The 13,058-nt window shown below is 43.3% G+C and overlaps 1 protein-coding gene across 4 annotated transcripts in view; it reads right to left on the bottom strand.

Annotated features, from left to right (window-relative positions):
- LYST (lysosomal trafficking regulator) overlaps positions 1 to 13,058 on the bottom strand; it is a 277,679-nt gene that overhangs the window by 170,773 nt on the left and 93,848 nt on the right. Inside the window, exon 1 of one of the 4 annotated variants that reach the window (XM_079899835.1) lies at positions 6,368 to 6,450. The exons of the other annotated variants lie outside the window; for them this stretch is intronic. The gene's annotated coding sequence lies outside the window, so the exon portion shown is untranslated. Of the gene's footprint in view, positions 1 to 6,367; positions 6,451 to 13,058 lie in introns of those variants that run through there. 4 annotated transcript variants of the gene reach the window in all.

The following is a 13,058-nucleotide window of genomic DNA, read 5'->3' as shown; positions in this document are numbered from 1 at the left end:
TCATCCGCCTTTAATGTTATATTATAACCATATTTAAAGTTAACACGACTGACCTTTGAGTCATGCATCTCCATTTACTGAGAATTTTGTCATACAACTCCTATCTTCCTCTGCACACAAGATCTGTTACTCTGGGGGCTTCACTATCCATAGAAAAATTAATGTCAACACACTAGGATTGAGAGCATTCTGACTTCCTTTCCTTCAGTGACCCCTACTTTGCAGAAGGCCGGCATGGTTTCAATAGCTGGGCATAAGGGCTATGGGGCTAGAAAGACTCAGGTACTTCCTGTGTGCCTTGGGGAAAATTACTTAACCTCACTGAGCCCCAGTTTCCTCATTTGTAAAATGAAGCTCCTCATATGTACCTCACAGGATGGTTGTGAAAAATAAGTATGATAACCTACGGGAAGCATTCAGTATAGTGACTAGTATACTCAATAAACAGTAGCTTTTATTAATATTACTATTGTTGTAATTAGCACTATTGATCTTAGCTACTCACCACCATCAGTCATACTTTGGCCCTTATCATCACCTGCAATTGCTCCAACTCCAGAATCTTAAATTTAGGACTCTCACATCACATTTTTCTGTCTCTAGTTCTCCTTCACTTCCAATAATCCTACAGCTTACTCACTGGGATTCTTCATCCTCTTCATTCTCCACATGCATCAGCCCTGTCTTGGCTTTGCTTTCTTCCTTAATCAAGCAGGATACCTAAGGTTCAGCCCTTCAATTGACCACCTCACTACCACCCGCAGTCCCCTGACTTCACAGCACCCCAGCCCAAGTCCTCCATCATACCTTCCCTTCCAATCCCCTTCCAGGTTCAGCCTATTTGCCTTCTGCTGTGTTATGCGGAGCTGCTGGAGAAAACTGCTTCAGCACTCACAGCTTCTTCCTACATTTGTGACTGCAGGGGTGTTAAACAGTATCAGCAATTAGGTCACTGGTCCCTGGCCGTTTTCCAATCACAACGGTAAGTTTTCTTTTCCCCTCAAAATTACACCGATCCACGCTCTTCCTTCTCAATCTCAGCAGATAACCTTGCTTCACAGAGACAACTGATGCTATCCTGGATACTTATCTATAAATCTGTATCCGTATCTACTCCCTATTTCCTTTTCCCTTTTTTAAAGGAATATGCGTCACGGCTTTTCTTCGGGATATTAACCCTTTCACCTGTGCTCCTGTTGCCGATCCTTCCACTTCCTCTGAGATTATGTCTAATTACCTTCCTTCTCTTGTGACTTCAATTTTCTCACCTCTTCAATGGCCCCCTTCCTTCAGTCCACTGAAGTATCCTTATCTCTTCCATTTTTAAAGAAAAACAAACCTTCCCTGATCACACCTCCCCACTCAAGCTTCTATCCACTGTCCTCCCTTCTTTACCAAAGTATTTGAAAGAATATATTTACTGAATGAAGACTTTTAAAATTTGGTTCAGACTTCTCTCCTGAGCTCCAGACCTACATATGTTAAAATTTTTAATTCTATGTGACTCATTCCAGATGCAGTTCCAAGAAAGAAAACAGCTACTTCCACCAAACTGATGTGAACTGATGAATTTCACGTCTCCCCATCTACTCCTCCACTTCTTTATTTATTTTTATGAATTTATTTATTGATTTATTTATTTCTGGCTGTGTTGGGTCTTTGTTGCTGCGCACGGACTTTCTCCAGTCGCGGCGAGCGGGGGCTACTCTTCGTTGTGGTGCACGGGCTTCTCACTGCGGTGGCTTCTCTTGTTGTGGAGCATGGGCTCTAGGCATGCGGGCTTCAGTAGTTGTGGCACACAGGCTCAGTAGTTGTGGTGCACGGGATTAGTTGCTCCATGGCATGTGGGACCTTCTCGGACCAGGGCTAAAACCCAGGTCCCCTGCATTGGCAGGCGGATTCTTAACCACTGCACCACCAGGGAAGCCCCATTTGTATTTTTAGAATTAAGATCAATTACCAGCATCACCATTCCCTCAGACAATCTAGAATCCTTAAAGCCCACTTTGATTCCTCCCTCAACTTTCCCCCATATCTAAGCAAGTCCTTTCTAAAATCTCCCATATCTGTCCCTTTTGTGTCTCCCCAGGACTCTTACTGTTGAGGCCCTCCTCACCTAACAGTACTTCACAGGGGGGATGACGTGAGGGTTAAATGAGATGATAAATGGGAATGCACTCTGTAAGATGTGAGGTGCTTACAAAGATTATTTAATATTATTATATCTTTGGCAAAGTGAGCATGAGGTTAGTGTCATATGACATGTTCTTTAAAAACCAACTCTGCATCTTAGTAATGAGTTCTTTTTTTTCTAATCACAAAGCATCTGTTTGGCAATCTGGTCTACAAGTTTTCTAGGAATCAGTCAGTGTCAAGATGTTTAATGTATAGCTTCTGGGCTTCACCTCCCCACACATTTTTTAATTTAAAATATGCAATTCTTCAGGTTTCTGGCAAAAATCTTCTATTCTCTTTACTTTTTAAAGACAAGTGGCAGTAGCTGTAGAAGTATGTGTAGTACTCCACCTTATCATTCATCTATTTCTTCCACTCTTCTCAAATGGCTAGAAGTTCTCTTATTTCCTGGTCTATCTTGAGTTTCAACTTCAAAGAATTGCATTTGAATGGAATAATGACTAGTCCTTTGGAAAATTGTTTGATTCCTTTCTTGGCTAATTAAAATGGTTACACTTTAAGCATTACTCTTTCATATTATTGGATACGATTTTTCTTTGTTTTTGTTTTCCTCTTTCCAGAAGTTAGATTTGGAGAGCATTCAAAATTTCCAAATATCTCAATTACTGTAAAACAAAGTCAGGAGAATTAAGAGGCACAGGACAAACACTGCTGAGAAGCAATAGCAAAAGAAAGTAGCATCAAAGAGAATATAGCATCCCTATCAACTCTAAGATTGGTTTATAACTATTTATCTAACAGATTTTTATATACTTTCATGACACATTTAGGTTACAACTCCATTTAAAAATATTAGCATATTACCTGGTTTCTTAAAATGTAAGGGGCAGCCTTAAATTCTAAGAGCATGATATATTTTTCATACAAGTTTTACAGGTCAAATTCTATTGCTCCAAATACTGCATAATTTGATGAAAAAGATCTCCATTTAACATGTGATGGCCCATTTCTTTCAAGCCATCTTTAATGAAACAGAAGAATTAGGATAATCCCTGTATATTACTGACTATTAGTACAGTATTAAAAATATAGGTCATTACCATTGTAATTTTGCAAATGGCCAAGTGAAGCCACATTTAATAACAAGATTTCTCAGGCTTAAAAAAAAGTTCTTGAACTTAAGCCAGGCGTCTAAATATAATTGAGAAAAAGATTAATCAGATGACGGTGTTCAAGTTAGATACAACACTCTGAAATTCTGGATTATATGGCTTTCTCTGCAAATGAAACTAACAAACAGATGCTCTAAGTGCAAGCAAATAAAAGCAAAGCTACATTTGGTGAAAAAAATGATTAGGCTGGTCCAAATGGCTAAAAAGAAAATGAGCGTGAGAAAAAGTTGGGAGTTCATGGTTGAAAATATTAAACCCCTGTTACAGTCAGGATAACATAAAAAGTGTCTTAAATACAAAGTCACTAGTGTCTACTACTAATCTCCACTTGGAGTCTAATTTCATTATTTTCTAACCAACTCCTAACCTTCTCCCCACCAAACTGCTCCTCTCATAAACCTCATCTCGGTATACGTCTACTCCATCTTTCTACTTGCTCAGGACAAAAATTTTGGTGTCCTTTAAGTCTCCTGTTGACCCTACCCTCAATTTGTCCAGAAATCAACCACTCCACCAATTCCTCTCTGGTCCCAGGTACATCCTCTCTGGCCTGGATTACGGCAAGCGTCCTGGAATTGATATCCCTGCTTCTGCCCAACCCCTCACCCTACCCCAGACAAAATCTATTCTGCATCTAGCCACCAGAGTGACCCTTTTAAAAGGCAAGTCTGATTATATCCCTTCTCTATTCAGAAGTGTGAGCCCCCTTCTCACTCAGAGTGGAAGCCCAAGTCCTTACACAATCTGATTCCCCATTCCCACTTACCGCTCTCCTTCATTTCTGCGACTCTTACTTTGCTCGCTCCACCACAGCCAAATCAGCCTCTCTGCTGTCCTCAAACGTACCCAGTCCACTCCTGCCTCTAAGCTTTTTGCAAGTGCCTTTCTTTCTGCTTGAACACTCTTTCTTCAGAGAGGTGCATGGATTACCCTCTCACTTCCCTTTGGTCTTGGGCTCAAATGTCATCTTCCCTAGGAAGTTTTCCCTGGCTACCTCTAGTTAAAACTGCAAGTCACGGGGGCTTCCCTGGTGGCGCAGTGGTTGAGAGTCCGCCTGCCAATGCAGGGAACACGGGCTTGTGCCCCGGTCCGGGAGGATCCCACATGCCGTGGAGTGGCTGGGCCCGTGAGCCATGGCCGCTGAGCCTGTGCGTCCGGAGCCTGTGCTCCGCAGCGGGAGAAGCCACAGCAGTGACAGTCCCGCGTACCACAAAAAAAAAACCAAAAAAACAAAAAGCTGTAAGTCTCACAGAGGACAGATTTGTGGTTGCCAAGGCGGAGGGCATGGAGTGGGAGTTTGGGATTAGCAGATGTAAGCTATTATATGGAATGGATAAACAACAAGGTCCTACTGTAGAGCACAGAGAAATATATTCAGTATCCTATGATAAACCACAATGGAAAAGAACATTTTAAAAAAAGAATGTGTGTGTGTATATATATATATATGTATATATATATAAATAACTGAATCACTTTGCTGTATAGCAGAAATTAATACATTGTAAATCAACTATCAAAATATACTTCAATAAAATAAAACTGCAAGTCTCTCCGTCTTCCCTGCTTTTTCTCCATAGTCCTTAACACCATCTGACATAGCACATATTTTGTTTATCATCTGCAATTCCCCACTAATGTAAGCTCCATGTAGGAGGGGATATTTATCTGTTTAGGAAACTGTCTTGTACACCGTAGGTGCTCAAAAAATATTTACTATATTCATATACAATTTTATAGTTTACAAATTGTTTTCATGTAAATTAAATAATATAGTAACTCATTTTCTCCTTATGCTCCCCCCCTTTTCCAAATTCTCCAATCTTTGCAGTAATATGGATGACAACAAAGAGGTATCAGAAAAGAAAAGTTGCTGGCTACTTGCAAAGCTCTTTAAAACAGATTCCCCGTATTAATTAACTACATTTATAAAATGAAAGCTCAAAGTCAACATCTTTATTAGCATAAGGTTCCTGGGTATGGAAGTTTAAAGTAACAGAGGAGAATAGCCAAGGATCACCAGGAAGACAAGCCCAATTCAGTTTGTCCTATTAGTCTGCTCAACAAACCCTAAGGAAAGTGCAGGCTGAATTCAATATTCGAGGAAACACTGGTCTGAATTCAACACCGATGTATTCAACACGAGATTCAACTCCCTTAAAATGTTCTATCTGCTTGAAGCTACCTCATCAACTACTAAGTGCTGTCACTGGGTGTGTATGGTCTGCTGAGCATATAGGGAATGTTTTGTTTTGTTTAACCTGGTAAGACTCAGAGCTAGGAAGCGTTTTTTAAAGCCCCTGATCTTACCCACTCCGCCACTACGCAACCCGTTGGCCTCCACGCTGTGGTGCCGGGGTCTCCCTGGGTTATTTCCCGTACAGTTTAATCCCACCAGAGGCCAACGGGCATCTCAGCCAAGGCTCCAATGATGCCCGGGACAGACGGCAGATGTCTCAGAGGATCCTCTGGAGAGTCTCTCGCCCGGGCAAGGGGTGTTACAGGCAGGAGAAAAGCAGCGGACCAAGGCGCACGGGGGAGATGACAGGTGGGCGAGCAACCGCCGGGCAAGATCGTAAAGAGCGACCCGCAGGGTGATGGCGCGGAAACTGTCAACTCCAGCCGTCAACCTGCCAGTGTGGGCCCGGCCGGGGTGCAGGTTGTGCCGCGGCACAGGATAATAAATACAATCAAGATCGCAGCAAATCGCCGCCAGCCTGCTTGACCTCCGCCCTCCAACCGCCAGGAAATAAAGTTAGTGTCTGGTGGGCGCGCGCCCACCGCAAAGGTCCGGAGAGGCCGGGCAGTGCTCCTGCCCGCGGCTCACCTGCTGTCAGAGGCGGCCCGGGCACGGCAGGGAGACGTCCCGGAGCCGGATAGAAACCCCGGGCCGGCGCGTCGGGCCGAGTACCCCGCGCCCTCAGCCCGGCCGCCGCGACCCCCATCCCGGGCTGACTGCTACCCGCCCCCCGCGCCAACCGCCTTCCGTCCAGGCCACCTATTGGGTCCGGGACCCCTAGCCCTCTGCCGGCATCGCCGGGCCCGGGGGCCGCCTTTACCTGCTCTCTGGCTGCCGTCGCCGCCGCACGCTCCGCCTCACCGGGAAAATCCCGAGTCGTAGCCGCTGTCCCTGCCACCGCCGCCGCAAACTCCCCACCCCCGCCCCCTCAGGTAACCCAGGAAACCGGGAACACCACCCTCTCCCTCCCCCCGTCCGGCCCCCTACCCGCTCTCCTGCGCCTGCGCACTTGCCCGCCGGATGCGTCCCGAGCCCCGCCCCTCGCCGGTAGGGCAGCGCCAGCGTCTCAGGCGTGACACGTAGAGCACGGGAGCCAATGAAGAAGGGAGGAGGGCGGGCCGAGCCACTGGGCTGGGGCCGCGGGGTTCCTCCCCGCGCGGGGGAGGCTCTCCTGCTTCTCACGCTCCAAGGGGCTCGCGAGGTGGCTGCGTCGCCCCCTAGGGTGAGCCTGCACAGCTTGAAAAGCACCAAACACATGCGCAGCGTCCTCTCTCTCTGTTCAACACCGACTGTCATCCCGTTCCCCTTGTGTGGCTCCGGAGGATGGGGGTAGAAGAAATACGGGAAGGGGTCGCGAGAGGGAGAAAGGGTTACCCGCGAGGAACCCTGCCCTTCCTTTGGGGCTGGAAAAAAAACAGTTTACAAAGGTTACTGTAGGCTTCTTACAAAACCGGAAAGAGGTTTACGAAGCTACCCTAGAATTAATTCAGCGCAAAGGTGTATGTTTCAACTTAGCCCTTTTAAAACACAGTTGTAGGCAGCGTGGGCTGTCAACGTTGTATGTCTTATAACAGCAGTGCCTCCAGAGGGCGGGAACCCTAGGTTACCTATAAGGATGTTTTAGCTGCATCTTTGACTCTCAGGTCCAGCACACGACTGACAGACTTCTGATGCTGGCAGTTTGGCATTTTAGCGGACACCCCTCGTCACCACTCAGTCACTGAGGCTGGCCTTGCGGTGGAATGTCAAAGGTATTGGGAAAGCGCTTGGGCTTTGAGGTCTGAGGGTCGGGGGTTCAAGTCCTACCTAATACAAAGTACAGCTGACCATTGAACAAGAGGGAAGTTGTTAGGGGCACTGACCCCTGCTAGTTAAAAATCCTGTATATGGCTTTATAATCAGCCTTCCATCTAATGGATTCAACCAACCTCAGATGGTGTAGTACTGTAAAACAGATTTAGTGAAAAAATTTTGTCTGTAAGTGGACCCGTGCTGTTCATACCTGTTGTTCAAGGGTCAGCTGTATAAGCAATGGTTTACTAATTGACAGGAGCTGCTTTAGAATCAACAACTCCAGTAATTTTTGCATAGGAATCAAGAAATAGAAATAATTCAGGATATTATATCCTAAGGCTGTATACCAAATGCAACTTCCATCTGCCCCAACGACAAACCAAGTAAATAGGTGCCCAGTGATGTGGTTTGAAGGGGCTCTCGGGGAAGATCCTGTACTTTAAAATATCTCCCCACTGACATCTGAAGTGCAACTATTAGCAGTTCATACGTTTGTGCAGAGGTCGCACACTTCCTACAGCAATCTTGTAAAACTGGAATACTCCAGGGATGGGCAACACACGTCCCCAGCAAGTTAGTGAAAGAGATGTTATTCACTTAACAAATACGTAATGGGCACCTACTATGTGCTGGTTACTGTGTGCTAAGTGCCCGAGATGCTTTGGGGAATTTCCCTGAACTCAGAGGAAGCCAAACTTGACATATTTCACAGTTTTACCTATAACCAAACCTACTCTTGTTTATACATCAACTGTCACATACTTATCTCAAAAACACCTCTTTTTTTTCTTTAATGGAAAAAATAAGCCATAGAAGTGTTAAGTAACAAGCCAGTTTCTGTTTCTCTTGAATGGAAAATAATAGATGGTCATGATTTCGTTAAAGTCAAAGAGAACGAAACAAACTTTATACGACAATGGTACACAACCGGCCCTCAAAGTACTATTTTTTTGTAAAAGGCACAGAATAATGTCTCTTGTGACTATCTTTTCTCTTCATATCTGAGTTACAAAGTATTTTAACCAAGCTACCATAGTATTGGCTCTGTGCAAGAGTATCTCAAAACGTAGATATTAAGTATACACATTAGATAAAACTTAGTTTAAAATATTTCAAATGAACACACAAAATAATGTGTAATCAAGCACATGCAATAGAAGAAAGAATAAAGAAAAGTAATAAGAGATCTGGAAGGAAGCCCTACTTATGTATTTATCACATACTGGAAAACTTTGTAAGTGGGCAATTCTCCAGATAATTTGACTCTAAAATTAGAAACTAAAAGGAGATTCTAAAATCAAGGTTTTAAAAGGTGCGGTTAATGTATATGTGCATCATTTCACACTGAATTCACCAAAATATGTTAAAATACTTATTTCGTGACTCCATGCATATGTAAATCAGACCATGTCACACCTCTGCTCAAAACCCTGCAATGGCTCCCCCTTTCAGGTAAAACCAAAGTCCTTACAATGGGTTGCAGAACTCTGCACCGTCCAGCTCCTCACAACTTCATCTCTTCCTACTCTGCCATCCCGAAGGCACACTGGCGTCTTTACTGTTTACCAAACATTCCAGATACATTCCTGTCCTAAGGCCTTTGCAGTGGCTGTTGCCTTTGCTTGCAATGCGTTCTCCAGATAGCCACATAGAGAACCCCTTTACCTCCTTCCTGTCTTTGCTCAAATTTCATCTTCTCGATGAAGTTTACCTCAACACTGCCCTTAAACCTGAACAAGAAGGGACTCTGCCCTAGGCCCCATACTTAAGTCTCCCTCATGTCACAAATGCCATCTGTTACGAGTGCAATTGATTCCCTCTCCCTTGACCACATTCATATGTTGAAGCGCTAACCCATACATGACTCTGGAGACAGAGCCTTAAAGGAGGTAATCAGCCTTTTAATTAAGGTTAAAAGAGGTCATAAGGGGGTGGGGGGCTCATCCAATAGGACTAGTGTCTTTATGAGAAGGGGAAGAGTCACCAGAGCTTTCCACACATGCACAGAGGAAAGGCCATGTGAGGACTCAGTGACACTGTGGCTGTCTGCAAACCAGGAAGAAAGGTCTCACCAGAAACCAGCCCCACTGGTACCTTGATCTGGGACCCCCAGCCACAAGAACAATGAGAAAATAAATTTCTGTTGTTTAAGCCACCTAGGCTGTAGTATTTTGTTATGGCAACCCTAGCGGTCTAGCATACCCGCCAAAGAACATACGGGTTTTCTGTCAGCTTGGGGTCTGTTGCTGAAGTCTACACTGTGTGATCCTAAACATCATCTTTCTCATTGAACCTATCAGCTTCAAACATTCATATTTTAGCCATTTATTATGTTTATTTTTATTGTCTCCTGCATTTAGACTATAAGCTCCATGAAGGCAGCAACACTTGCTCTGTTTATGATGTATCCCATGTGCCAGAACAGTACCTGGCACATAGTAAGCACTCAGTAAATATTTTTTGAATGAATAGTTTAATTAAGAAGATTTTGTTCAAATTCAAGTAAATATCCAAAGAATAAGTTATTCATACTTTGAGATGAAGTTTGACAACTCTAATGCCTACTGCACTGCACTGGCATAGAAATGGATTTGTAAAGAAGTGGTAGAGGGGATGCAGGGCTGTCATTTCAGGAACAGTAACATGGTCAAAATTATACAGATGGTCCACCTTTGCCTACAGACCAAGTAATTGCTACATTAAAAAATTATAGTTGTAGGGCTTCCCTGGTGGCGCAGTGGTTGAGAGTCCGCCTGCCGATGCAGGGGACACAGGTTCGTGTCCCAGTCAGCGAAGATCCCACATGCCGTGGAGCGGCTGGGCCCGTGAGCCATGGCCGCTGAGCCTGCGCGTCCGGAGCCTGTGCTCCGCAACTGGAGAGGCCACAACAGTGAGAGGCCCGCGTACCAAAAAAAAAAAAAAAAAATTATAGTTGTATAAATTTAGTTTGGGAGTGCTTTACTTTATTAGGATGTATATGGATCTTCAAAAAACATACTTTTTAATAGGTACCTTGAAACTTTATTGAAGAAGTCAATTCATAATTAATGTCTCCACTAGGTTACAAGTAACATCCACTCTTTTTTGCAAAGCTTATCAGAGTAGGTTTTGTTTGTTTGTTTGTTTGTTTGTTTTTTACCGTAGGGGCCTCTCAACGCTGTGGCCTCTCCCATTGCAGAGCACAGGCTCCGGACGCGCTGGCTCAGCGGCCATGGCTCACGGGCCCAGCTGCTCCGCAGCATGTGGGATCTTCCCGGACCGGGTCACAAACCCTTGTCCCCTGCATTGGCAGGCGGACTCTTAACCACTGCGCCACCAGGGAAGCCCGAGAGTAGGTTTTAATAAGATTCTTTTATGTACTTTTCTCTACTAAATCACTGATAACATTTTAAATCCCCCAAAATACATATACTTTACTTTAAAACTCTTATGACATTGCATTAAAAGACTGGTAAACAGCAAAAAAAAATTTGTGGGAAGATCTTTTCAACCAGCTAAAAGCGTTAAAACAACCCAGATGTTCCCTTCTTTGCTGTGGAAAGTTCATACTGAGTGTGTCTTAGTGTCCTACATTCTCGCTTGCCATTTCTTATTTTTATAGTTGATATTTGTCTGTCTTAATTCCCAATATATTCCTGTGGTAAACAAGTTTCTGATTAACTTTGAGCTATGAGCTGCGTGAGCTGTTTATTTTGGAAGAGAACACTAAGTCTATCCTATACAACAGACAGGCTAAGAAGTGGAAGGAAATTAAGAAATGTGATCATAAGAAATGCATGTTTGCTATCCATTCCTGTTTAAAAGCCAAGAGCCCAGGGGATCAGAGGAGATTAAAAGTTCATAAGAACACTCTAAATCTCATGGTAGCTCATTCAGAAGACCAGAAAAACAAAGAAACAGTTCACGGTATCAGCAAGTTCACAGAACAGAAGATTACTTGACCAGTTCAAAGCAAGAGTTGGAAAGGGTCAGTCAGGTTCAAAGTAAGGAACAGGTAAAGATTTTATACATATATATGTGTGTGTGTGTGTGTGTGTTTCACTGCCTACTCAAAGAAACCTGTGCTACATAAGAATATTCTTAATGCACATTTTCTCTATAATTTCATACATGCCACTAGTTTGGACCACTTCAGAAAATGTCTCTGATTCTACCTAACACCACAAATGGAATCCACTAGTGAGATTGTAACACTGATGCCTTATTTCAGGCCTTCATTCAATTACTCTTTTCTGTGTACTTGCAATGTTTGAGGCTTTGGGATATAGAGGTAGATAAAAGACATTCTATTATGGAGAACAGTATGGAGGTTCCTTAAAAAACTAAAAATTGAGTTACCATATGATCCAGCAATCCCACTCCTGGACATATATCCAGTGAAAACTATAATTTGAAAAGATACATGCACCCCAATGTTCATAGCAGCACTATTTACAATAGCCAAGAAATGGAAGCAACCTAAATGTCTATCGACAGATAAATGGATAAAGAAGATGTGGTATATATACATACAATGGAATAATAGCTGTAAAAAAGAATGAAATAATGCCATCTGCAGCAACATAGATGGACCTAGAGATTACCATATTCAGTGAAGTAAGTCAGAGAAAGACAAATATATAATATCAATTATATGTGGCATCTAAAAAAATGATACTTATTTACAAAACAGAAATGGACTCACAGACATAGAAAACAAACTTGTGGTTACCAAAGGGGTAGCAGGAGGGTGAGGGGGGAGATAAATTAGGAGTTTGGGATTAACAGATACACACTACTGTATATAAAATAGGTAAACAACAAGGACCTACTGTATAGCATGGGGAACTATACTCAGTATCTTGTAATAACCTATAATGGAAAAGAATCTGAAAAAGAATATACAAATATATGTACATGAATCACTTTGCTGTACACTTGAAACTAACACAATATTGTAAATTAACTTTAATTTTTTAAAAAAGACATTCCAAGACTATTGGGAACTCCAGACAAGTAAACAAGCAATTACAGTGGATGGTGATGAAGGTTATGACTGTGTCACGCACAGGGATCCCTGAGGCACTGTGGAGGGACGTCCAACCCCACCTCTGGGATCAGAAAAGACATCTTGGAAAAGCTGACTCTAGACTTCAGACTTAAAGGCCTCAGCAGGCTTCAGGCAGGCCAATTTTTCCTAACTGCTTTTAGTGCCCCCAATCTAGGACACAATTTTTAAAATGAGATCAATGTAGTGAGTTTTTCCACAAAGCTGAGTTTATTCAAATCAAAAGATTGTCCTCTAGTATTCCGAAACTATGCCCTTCCTACTTTTTGGGAATTTAAATCACCTTTCTTTATGATATGGCAAGCAGAGCCATGGATATGTTTAATGGCCTTTCTTGACCAATTAAATGGCAATAAAAAGTTGGCGAGCTGGTTGGTCCCTGAAAGAGTTTATTGTTTTGCTCTTTATTTTTACTTTTTGGCAGCAGTCTATAAAATCCATGTGTCCAGAAACCAGGCTGGGTCAGCAGGGAGTTCTCGGCCCATATGCTCCTCCTCAGACCAGCGGCACCAGCATGTGAGAAATGCAGAATCTCAGGCCGCGCCCCAGACTCAGAGTCACACCTGGCATTTCAACGAGGTACTCAGGTGATTTCTATGCACATTAAAGTTTAAGAAGCACTCTTTTAGGAGGGGAAAGAGCATGCGTAAAAACTGGTGAGAGAGCAGAC

This window comes from Stenella coeruleoalba (genome assembly GCF_951394435.1).
Source record: "Stenella coeruleoalba genome assembly, chromosome: 16".
Taxonomy (NCBI): domain Eukaryota; kingdom Metazoa; phylum Chordata; class Mammalia; order Artiodactyla; family Delphinidae; genus Stenella; species Stenella coeruleoalba.
Note: the sequence above shows the minus strand (reverse complement) of the source record. Positions and strands in the feature narration are given on the sequence as shown.